Source organism: Equus quagga, chromosome 9 (genome assembly GCF_021613505.1).
Source record: "Equus quagga isolate Etosha38 chromosome 9, UCLA_HA_Equagga_1.0, whole genome shotgun sequence".
Lineage (NCBI taxonomy): Eukaryota > Metazoa > Chordata > Mammalia > Perissodactyla > Equidae > Equus > Equus quagga.
This window is the reverse complement of record NC_060275.1, coordinates 42205075-42217225: the sequence shown is the minus strand read 5'-3', so window position 1 is coordinate 42217225 and position 12151 is coordinate 42205075.

Below are 12151 nucleotides of genomic sequence, written 5' to 3'. Positions count from 1 at the left end.
CCATTTCCAAGCTTCGGGGAACTCTGTACTGGCTAACAACTGAGTGTAGCTCACATGAAAAATCACAGCATGGCTAGCAGTATGTCAGACCTGAACAGCACAGCCTACCAATGAGCCAGTTTGGCTTGTATATTGCTTTTCATTCTCCTTAAATGCTGATTACATTGGATGTGTTGACCATTTTGCCTAGTTGCTCTCAGATCCATTTCCTCCCTTATGTTTTCTGTTTTACATCACTGGAGGCTGACTCTGCAAAGCATAGTCCCCAGGCTCCTTTGGGGACTGATCTCTGGTTCAACCAAAGGGAGGCACTGGTAGGAGACTGGAGAGCAGGAGGAAGAGAGAAGTCAGGGTAACTCCCACCCCACCTCTGCTTCAGGGATGTGTCTATGGCAGTGGCCGTGTCTCCATGTCCTTCCAGCCTCCACAAACAGCTCCTTTAACCTCCCTTCAGCTCCTGCCTGGACAATTCCCCATGGGTTCTAACCCCTACTGGGAAGTTCTAATTGCCAACTTTTGGTAACAACACCCCATCTCTTGGTTACAGGCCTGGAGAAACCTCAAGGCAATTTCTAGCTTGCTTTCTTGTCCCCTATTTTGAGTTTCATCCTCTCTAACCGCTTTGCGACTTGGACTTTTACTGATATAGGGGTAATCTCTATCACAACACAGCTTGGACGGACTTCCCTTCCCAGCACCTTTCTTCCAACAACAGCATGCCCTTTCCTCATGATGTAAGTGGAGGTTTACAGACAAAACTAACTTTAGAGCAAAGTTCTTCTTATGTCCATGACTGCATCCTGATTTCACAGAAGATTCCCAGTTTACGCCTGTTATCCTGGCATAATGATGAAGAGCAGTCTCTTTCACTCTCAAAAATGTTTCAGTTCACAAACGATATGCTCGCTCTACCTATTTACACCCTACATTTATCACAATTTTTACAAATTTAAAGATGACAAAAGTTCCCACATGAAATATGGAATTCACTACCTTTGCTGTTACTTGACAAGCCCCAATTTGTTCCCACTTTATGGGTATTTGAGCTTCTCTCCCACCCTAGAGGTCTTGAGGTATGAAAATGGCTTACTTTTTCACAAAGTGTACAAATAGTTAATGAAGAAGTTCTGGAAGCATAAGTGAGTAAATATTCACTTAGTGGCTGGAGAGTTTGAATCCATAATGATTATAATAAAAAACACTAAAACTGATATAAATGGCTAATTAAACCAGAATATTTTTAAATAGTAATGTTCAAGGCAGAGGAATAGACACTAGGTTGGAATAGAAACTGGTACTTCTGTATTTATTTATCCATTCAGCAGTGATTTTTAGGTGTTTATTTTGTGCCAGACTGCTGACTAGGTGACGGAGAAACAGTGAGGAACAAAACAGAAAGATTTCTTTTCCTTCAGTAGGGTTCCATTGCTAACAGCATGGAGAATTAGCACCATGCATTTTTTGGAAGTAACACAGAAATACATATCGAGGACATATATGTCCATATCTTTTAACTTATTAATGTCCTCAAAATTGATTCTAATGAAATAGGGAAAATTATAGACAAAGCCCAGTAATAAGATATTGCTTGCAATGGTGCTTGTGATGTCCAAAATTGGCAACCTATAGAATATTAATTAAGTAAATACACACATTCACACATATAATTGTGTATTTGCTATTACTACAATTACTTTAAAAACTAGGATGCAAAAATACAAAAATAAATGCAATATTTTTTTTGGTGGAGTGATTTTATAGATTTTTTCTCTCTTTTGAAAATTTTCTATGTCATTTTCTCAAGTTAAGTCCATTTTAAAATAAACATGAAATAAAGAATAAATTCGCATTGGCCTAGCAAACAATTAAGAATGTAAGACATTAAAGTTTGAAGTTCCTTTCTCCAAAATAAAAAATTAAGCACTTGTAAAATGAAGTGCTTCTTTTCTATACATAATAATGCTTCTTTCTATACATAATAGTGAGATGAAACCTCATTGTGATGAAAAAGACCACGGGCTGAGAGTCTCAGACTGGGTTTTTGTTGCTTTTCTGTCAATAGCTAACTTTCACTAAAATTTCTTGGACTGTGTTTCTTATCTGTAAACTGATAAATCTGAACACAATTAACTGTTGGTCTATAAAAACCTTTAAAGAAAGCAATAAAAAAGTTTTAAATCTATGAAAGGCTGTTGTTACTAACAGCAATTACTAATTACATTTCCTTTGTAAGGTTGACTTCATTTGAAATAAGGTTTACATCTGTGTTTTATGTTTAAATGTAGTTTTCTAAATCACTGATAATCCAGAAATACACAATTTTAATATAAATCCTATAAAAATAGTAAACTGTATCATCCTCTGCTTAGAAAAAATAGTTATCTTGCCTTCCTTCTCATTGTGAGGATACTGGTATGTCAAGGAGCTGTTGTGCAAAAAAAGTCTCCTGTGCTATGTGACATTACCACTCTTTACTAAATGAAACAAAAAGATAAGAGCCCCCTGGGTGGACTGCCCCTAATGAACAGAGAGTTGACATTAAAATGTGACAGGCTGACAGACAGAATAATCTGAAGAACTCAGACATCCTTCCTGCATTTGTGTGAATATCCAAGAGATGGGAAAGAGACAAAATTTCTATCTTAATTTATTTTGTAATTGTAATATACATTTTAATTGGCACAAAAATGGCTTAAAAGTTCATTTTTGTGGAATGTTGAGTTCGTTAAAAAAGCATTTCTGTGGAAGGTACATGATCGCCTAAGTGAAGGCACAGCCTGTGCCAGACACGTATTCCTAGTATACACAGCGTGGCCTCAGCACATATTTAGGTAATGAACAATTAATAATCAAGAGTGAAATATAAGTTCCCTGGGAGCAGGGACTTTTGTCTCTTTTGTTGACCGATGTACACCAAGCTCTTAGAAGAGTGACTGGCACACAGTAGGCATCAATAAATATTTTTGGAAAGAAAGAATAGATGACACATAGGAAAAATATCTAATTTCTCACCTACGCTCTTTGAGTAATATTATTGCTAAAATGTCCTTTTCAAAAATGTACTATTATAAAGAAGCTTAGCAATTTGGTTGTGAGGATAACAAAAAGGTTATGGTGGATGCAAAAGTAGGTGAACACAGGCCTATGAACTACCTTCAATCTTCAGCATGAATTATTAGAGTACTGGATACATAACGTTTTTAATAGTTTCTTCAAAAAATGGAGTAATAAAGATATTAGCATGTAGTATAACTATCTGAGTGTGTTTACCGGTTATTTAGTGCTGCATATCCAAAACTTAGTGGCTTAAACAACAATGAACTTTAATAGCTCTTACAGTTTCTGTATATCAGATATTCGGGGGTGGCTTGGCTGGACAGGTGGGACTTAGTGTCTCTTATGAGGTTACAGTGAAGATGTCAGCCAGGGCTGGAGTCGTCTGAAGGCTTGTCTAGGGTTTGAGGATCTGCTTTAGAGTCAACTCGCATGACTGACAAGGTGCTGACCGTCACAGGAGATCTCAGAATCTCCCCACCTGGGCTTTTACCAGGAGCATGCTCACAACATGGCAGCCTGCTTCTCCCAGAAGAAATGAGGAAGAGAGCTAAAGATGGAAGCCACGGTGTTTTTTGTGAACTAGCCTCGGAAATCGCGCACTGTCACTTCCACAATATTCCATTCCTTCAAAGAGAGTCACTCAGCACAGCCCACGTTCAGGAATGGGGAGGAATTAGGCTCACCCTTTTGAAGGGAGGAATATCAAAGAATTTGCGGGCATATTTTAAAACCATCTAAAAGTGAACAACTATTTAACTGATTTTATAAATTTTTAATCTGTTGCTGTAGCCATACGGGGGAGGGAAAAATGAAGTTGTGAGATTTTCAATGTTATAATACAGTGAGTCATATAATCCTCTAAGTAGACATTCCTGCACACTAAGGATTTTCCCCCCAAACTAGTCAAATTATTATCTCTATTTTCCACTTCATTTTAGCTATGAGTACACATTATATGTACGGGGAAGCTTCATTACCAACGGGTCTAATATTTATTGTGTGGATTATAGGCATCCATAAGAACCTCCTGGGGACACATTAAAAATACAGATCCTCGGGTTCCATCCCAGACCGACTAAATTAGAATCTTGTGTATGAGATGCTGGGATCTTCATTTTTAGCAAGCTCCTAAGAGTGATTCTGATTCAGGTGCCCCACGAACTCTAATCTAATAAACTTAGGTAGGAAGAACCTGTAAAACAGGGTGTTGCTTTTAGTGTATCCATGCTGGGAAAGATGTCTGGAAATAATTCCCAAGGTCAGAAACTGGTTAAGGGAACTAGGATTGCAAATTTTTTTCCCCATTATATGAAGTACAGCATCAAATAGAACTTCTGTAGGAAAATCATAATGTTTTCCACAACTCTGCTGTAGGCTAGAAACTAAGCAAGAAATATTGATAGACTTAAATCACTACAGAAACATGAAAAAGTTTTAAAGTGAAACACTGCATCCTTTAAAATGAGGCTCCTGAGTTACAAAGCAGGAAAAGCAAAGAAATCAAGCGTCACTCATCACCAGTTAAAAAGGATATTATGGAGAATGTGGCTTCCTAACAACAAAAGGAAAGAGAAAGCCTTGAGACTGAGTCTTTCCAGAAAACAGAAATGTTTGCAACCATCTTCTTCCGAAAATAAATAAATAAATCTTTGTTTAATATTTGTAAAATGTCAGAAAATAATTAAAGGAACAGCTCTTTGTTAAATTTTAATTACACCGAAGCAATTTTCAATGCACATTATTTTACGTTACTTTTTAAGTGAATTTGCAGCTTCATGGAAGATAGCCTACAGCTCTTTTCCCATTTATCCACAATACTGGAGGATGCAGGGAACAACATAAGACACAGATATAAAGGAATGACACATTTTTTGTAAAGGACACCTTCTGAACATGTACATTCAAAAAGTATAGCCTTTCAAGATATTCATCTTGCCAGATCATAGACTTTTTGCAGATACCACTCATGCATTTAGGGGTTACTTTCAAAATTAGTTAATAAATTATGCACAAAACAAAACAATGTTATCTGTTTAGTTGTAGAAAGTACGAACATGAGCCTGAAATAGAAAAGCCAGTGAGTGCCAGAGCCAGAATTTGAATCCTATGTTCTGAGCCACAAAGTCCATCATACCACCATCAGACTACCCTTCCTCTTCAATGGGATACTTACATGTTATTTTGACCACAAGTCTTATTCACTTGAATTATCACATTTTCACCAAACTTTAAGTGAATGTTTTATTTTTCCTTTCAATTAGTCTTTCCTCAGCTATAATTCTAAATCTTCCTTCCAACGTAAATAACATTATTTTACATGGAATATGTATATGTTCCACAAAAGAAAATATAGGTGGTAGTGGTCATGGTAGGAATCAATTTTTAGTCACTGACATATTCACGATGTACACTTTATATATATATGAATTTAGGAATGGAATCATCATGATATCTTAAACTTTGTACAGACAATTATAACATACGACACATTTTTATATGTATCTTAGTTCATTTGAAACTTATATTTAGCCTGTGTAATGGGCAAGGTAGATCTCATTAACCCTAAAGAACCAGGACCAAACAAACTAGATAATTGAATTAAAATTACAATATTGAGAAAACACTGTGTGATGTTGCTCACGCCTAACACATCAGAAGTCCCCTCTTTACTTCTCATCAAACGAGAAGTGACTCAGATTGCTTATCACTGTCCTCCTGGAAAAGAAAATCTTTTCCTACTTTTCACACCTACTGGCTGTGTGTAATAGTACAAGACAAAGAAACTAATTAACAATAGGTGAATAATTAAGTAACTGTTTAAATTTTAGCAGGTAAAAAAATCTTTTTATCTGTTTTCAGGTTATACATTGCTGTATAACAAACTACCCCCAAACCTAGTCATTTTACCATATCTAACAAGTTTGAGAGTCAAGAATGCAGTTAGGGCTCAACTGGGTGATTCTTTGGCTCCACGTAGAGTCAACCAAGGACACTTAGTGATATTCAGCTACCTATTTCCTCCAATTGAGTGGGTCTCAAATGGATGAAGAAGTCTGGAGAGTCCAAGATGGCTTCACTTGCATGCCCAGTGCTTTGACTGGAGGCTGGTCTCCGCTGAACTGATCACCAGAGCACGAACTCACTATTTCTTCAGCGCCTCAGTCCCAGGGCTGCGGGATTCCTTCCACGGTGTCTCAGAGCTCCTAGAAGTTGTGTTTCAAGAGAAAGTGTATGGAAGCTGCCCGTTTTTTAAGGCCTGGGACTTTAAGGCACAGTGCCTCGTCTGCCGTTTTCTATTAAGCATAGCAGTCACACAGGCCTCCGAGATTCAAGGGAAGGGATCACAGACCCAATCTCTCAATAAGGAGAATATCAAAGAATTGGCAACCATCTTTAACCCACCATAATTACCCAGGGCTCCTTGGGTTGCAAAGGACAGAAAACTAAGCTCAAACTGAATTAAACAATGAGGAGAAATTGTTGGCCACATAACTAAAAAATCTATGGGCTTCGAATTCAGCTTGATCCAGGGGCTTGACTCTGGATCTAGGACCTGGTCATTTTCCAGTGTCTGGCTCTGTGTTAGCAGCATCAATCAACGAAAGTATTTGGTAGCACCATTGCTGCTTACAGCTTTAGACCATATCCTCTCAGATTCAAATCTTGTGAAAAAGAAATTTGGTTTTTCTCCAGTCACTCAAACAAACAAAATCTCTCAATATCTCTTAGTGTGCCTAATTGTTTGGGATAGATGTGCATTTCTGAAGCAATCAAAGTGATTAGGGGACCAAAAGACTCTAATTCACCAGGTCTAGGCCACACCTGGACACTCTTCAAGCCAGGAGTTAAGTCAACTCCTCTTCAGGAACATCAGTGGGGAATGGAGGAGCAAGCTGCTCCCTGGAACCAAATCGGTTACTTTTATCAGAAGAGTGAAGGATGCAGGGCAGCAGAAATAGCAAATGTTCATCAAACAGTTATATCTTCAAACTTGATATGCAAATGTGTATGTGCATTCACATGTTTGTAAGGCATAGGAAAAAATAGTAGTCAGATACAAGACGTGCAGAATAGACTTGGAACAAGAAAGCCTGGCTGTTCCCTAATTCAATCCTCAGAGAGCAGTGATAAAAATTACGCCATCTCCCAGAGTCTGGCTATCGCCACTTCCTGGAAATTATCTCTACCATGAGATTGGACTGTCCTGGATCCCCAAATCCATCAACAAAATACCAGAGTGTGCCACGGTCTTTGGGGCATTTTATCTGTTCCTATTTGCTGCCCCCTCTTCCTGGGGAGCAGTTCTATGCCAGGATTCTGCCCCCATTCACTGCACGGTACCTGTGGCTCACATCCAGGACTCCTCTCTTTTATTCCATACTTTGTCTTGTATGCAGTAGACTTGCTGATGTTGGAACCCAGCTGAGTTGTATTCATATCAGAATTTTTACATAAAAGTCAGTCTTCATCTTCTAATTAATTACTCTGGGTAGCTATGCACCCACTCCAATGATGTCACGTTGCCTAAGAATTTGTAAGCCATCATTTGAAATGGTTCTCATAGCCTGTGCACATTCTTCTGCACATCTTCAGTAAAGGGAATTGTTGACTGCTTTAAAATAGCAAAACCCGTTCATTACCACGTTGCAAACTTGTCTTTTGAATCAATGTCCAGTGAACTTTCCCCTACTGCACCGCATTATACCATATTGAGTTCTTTAGATTAGTCATTCAACTTAATTCATGCTATTTGTATATACATGGATAAGTCTTAATCTGGATATATTAATTAAATTTTTTATTATTTTCCTACTTATTGATTTTCTCTAAGTAAGTGAGTCTAACATTGAAGTGTGTTTTAGCACCAGGTAAGGAGCACATTCAAAGTTCAAATTCCAAGGCTTTCATCCCAAAGATTCTGATGCAGAAATTCTCAGGCAGGGACCATAATTTACTTGTTGTTTTAGTTAAAAATTTCTTTAATTATTTTTAAAATAGCATATACTTGTTTAAAGAAAGTTTTTTAAATCTAAATATTCATAAAGAATAAGTTAAATATACCCTTGTATTCTCTTCTTCCTTTGTCACACCCTTTAGATAACAATCTGCTGTGAATCCCTCTACAATTTTCTTTATGCTCAAATAAACATATTTATCTGTTTTATTCTATTTGTTTTTAAATGAGTTTATATAACACACATTCCTCTGCAGCTTTTTTCCACTTAATAATGCATTACAGATATTATTTCAATATATTTAGGCAAAATTCATTATTTAAATTGTTGTGCAATATTTCATGCCATGGTATACCACAATTTTTAAAATCCTTTCCACTTTGTTAGATGTTTACATATTGCTTCTACACGTGTTGTCTTTGTCCTTCATTGGGTGGCCCTAGAGATGAAACTGAGAAGAATTTTTTAGGTGACCTCCAAATCCAATATATTCTTGACCACAATATAGTTTATTGATAATTATAGAAGAAGACAGAGAGTGGAAGTTATATAACAACAACACAACTAACTTTAGCAGGAACCTTGGGCATCATTGCTTTTATATTGCCTTGTATTTCCACTAAAAAAATAATGGCTTCATTACACAATATCCTTATCTTCTAATGTTTTTATTTTGAAATATGATCACTAATCTGGCATTTGACTTTTAAATTTAAACAGAAACTTCCAAGTTACTTTGTAAAAAATGTTGCATCAATTCATTCTTCATAAGCATTGCAAGATGGTGCTCATTTCCTTGCATCATTACTGGCACTAAATATGATTACTCTTTATAATTTTTCTAAACCTGATGAAATAATATTTCCTTTTTGTTTTAATTTACAAAATATATGACACAAATAGTTAGCATCTCCAAAATACAATAACCTTCTATACACTAATAACAAAAGAAAATACCCCAATGGAAAAATGTACAACAATTCTGAATAGGCAATTCAAAAAGGGAAATCCAAGTGGCCAGTGATCAGATTTTAAAATGCTCAGCCTCTTGGAAAGTAGAAAAAATATCTCCTCTAATGGACATAAGCTCTGTGAGGAAGTAATTTTTGTGTGTTCTGTTTACTGATGTATATGGTGCATCTCCAGCACTAAGAACAGTGCCTGGCACACGGTAGGTGCTCAGCAAACCTCTGGTGAATATCTGGTAAGTGTGCAGAGAGGCTGACAGGCTGACAACAGTGGAGGGAAGACTTCTGCTGTATAAAACTCAGAATGACCCCAGATTCACTTGTGTCAGATATAACAGAGGAAGAAAGTAAGAAGTGGGGTAAAAATCACGTACTAATTGCAGATACACTGGTGTGTGGAAAGGCCACTAGCTAGGCTTTTAACCAAGGAAAACTTCGCACACTCTCTACGCTTTCTGCATGGTGTAGTGGGAGACACTCTCCAGATTCAGGCATTTGAGGAGCCTTCAGTGAAATCAGCAATTCCCCATGCGCTAAGCAATATTTGCCACCCAAAAGTCCTCTCCACGTAAAGAGAAACCTAAGTCTTTTTCCCATTCCTCCATTCTTATTATGAATGACCAAGGGAGAATAATTAGATATTTAAGGAATTCTCACAACCCAGATAAGAAAACAAAGAAAAACAGAAAATTGACACTAGAGGATAATTCAGGGAACCAGAGAAACTCAGTGAAGGAAACAAGAGAGAGAAGGAAGAAAGGAAGAAAGGAAGGAAGAAGGAAGGAAGGAAGGGTGGGTGGGAGGAAGGGAAAGAGTGAGGGTGGGAAGGAGGGAGGGAGGAAAAGAGGGAATGAGCCTAATTAGTGTCTTCATGGATATTCAACGTTGCATCCACAAGACAAGAATCAAATCCTATGAAAAAGTAACAATCAGGAAAGTGAGGACTAAAGCCTAGCACAGCGCTAAGTCAAAATACAAATCTAAAGTTGAAAATCAAGAAATAGTAGCATCCTTTTTTTAATGTGAAAAACATAAGTGAAAAATATGTATGTCTTTGTGGAACGAAACAAGTGGGGAGCAGTGGGACTAAGTTCTCCTGGGATATTTAATTTTTGACCACAAGTTAATTTTGGCCACGTGAGCACAATTAAAAACATTTAAACCATAAAAGGATACTCCTTCATAGATTATAGAGGAAGAAAATAAGGACCTGAACTCAAGTGATGGCTACATCGCTACACTTTAAAATAATTTCTTTGGAGTAAGATGATTGAGAGCAGCATAGGATAGTCTGGAAAAAAGCATTTGTGACCAATTTAAGCTTTTGGCACTATTTTGCTATTCATCAGTCCACTGTTTCTCAGAGCAATGATAAATAAATCACAGGTAATGTGCAAGCTTAGTGATATAGCATTGTGTGCACCGAATGGATATCCTAATAGAGGAAATCAGAATGAAAGGAAAATTCATTAGTAAACTACTCATTAGTCAAGTAACAGCCCACAGGAGGAAAAAGACAGATTTATGATCCATCTGCAAATGCCTGTTGCGTGGATGTCACAGAGCAGGTTCAAGGTGAAATTTTGAATGATTATTGGATATTTTAACATAACGTTGCTTGGATTCCCAAACTAGGCAAGTCTGTTTTGTAGAAAGTCAATTCATTATGTCAAAGCTACACGCTGACTGCTTGAAAGACAGCATAGCAATAAGATTATATTTTTTTCTCCTATGCCAGAGAAAATACTTCTGAGTTATCCAAGCAGCTAGATAATATGGAAGGAGAAAAGCACTGAGGAGTGACTGTTTCCAGCAAGAACTGGAGGAACTTAATGAAAATAAATAAATAAGTAAATAAATAAATAAATAATTGTATGGACCATTATTGACCTTATGTCTCCAGCAAAACTCTCCTGGTCTGAATTTCTTTTGTTCAGGAAGAATTTGTGATCTAGATATCCAGTAAGCATACTGACAACCTGCCTTGTACAAATGCAAATGGGAACTAGCACAAGTATTAAGATAAGGTATATGTTAATAGTTACTTAATGTAAATAGTGCCTTAACTAGAAAGAATTCTGGTGGTGTAAGTTTTAGGTGGGCCAATGAAGGAGATGTTTCCATGTAGCAACCCTTTCAAACCCTTCAAACTTATCACGCAGGTGGTCACCACTCTGCTGCAGGACCTGAAGAAGACGAATCCACACATTGGGTAACAGTGCGGGTGGAAACTGGCCTCATTTTCTTTAAGGTCCAGTATACAGAGAGAAAATATCCATTGTTTTGTTCTTTGTTTTTCTCATCCTGAATTCTTCTCAAAATCTTCTATTTCTATATTTATTGAAATTGAGATGTAAAGTCATTTTAATGACTTTCTTAGAAATAAAAAAGTCAGATATAAAACAGAAGTAGAATTTAATTTTTCTCATAAAACTCAAAAATTTCAATTTAGTGAATCATCAAAAAAATTGAAATGTCAACTGCTAAAACAGTTCTGGACTAGAAATTAAGGACTATAACTTCTAATTCTGTCTTTGTCACCAAATCCCCATATGACCTCTAACTATCATGGGGTCATATGTAGATCAAATGAGTTATCTGAAAAGGAGAAAAAAGGAAAGGAAATGTTATTTATATTTTATAGTTATTACTGAGCTGTTTCATAAGGTATAGGATATAATAAAACATACCTGGTCAGTAATATTATATTGTTTTGATAGAGCTATATAGTTAATCTATCAAATGACTATTAGCACTTTCTCAAATTTCAAAACAAATTACTTTTAAAATATATTTTTTCATTTTTGAGGTAGAAATCACATAGTAAATTTTCCTTAAATACTATAAAATACAAAAAAAAGTGCAGTGTCATCATTCTAGCAGAAATGATACTTTTGTACAAAATTTTATTTTAAAAATGTGGTGAATTTCCACGTACATTTAAATGATAAAATTATTTTCCTTGTTATCAGAGTTGGAAGATGGAAGCAGTACCTGGTTAGACACAAAAATAATGTCTCGGTTTAAAATATTATCCACAAAATCCATTCCTATGAGTGTAGAGTTAAAAACTCTATGTTGAAGATATAGGTTAATTTTAACAAAATTAAAATTGTTTTCGGGACTCTATTTTGAGAAAAGGGGTAGAATTATTAGTTCCACGAAAAAATT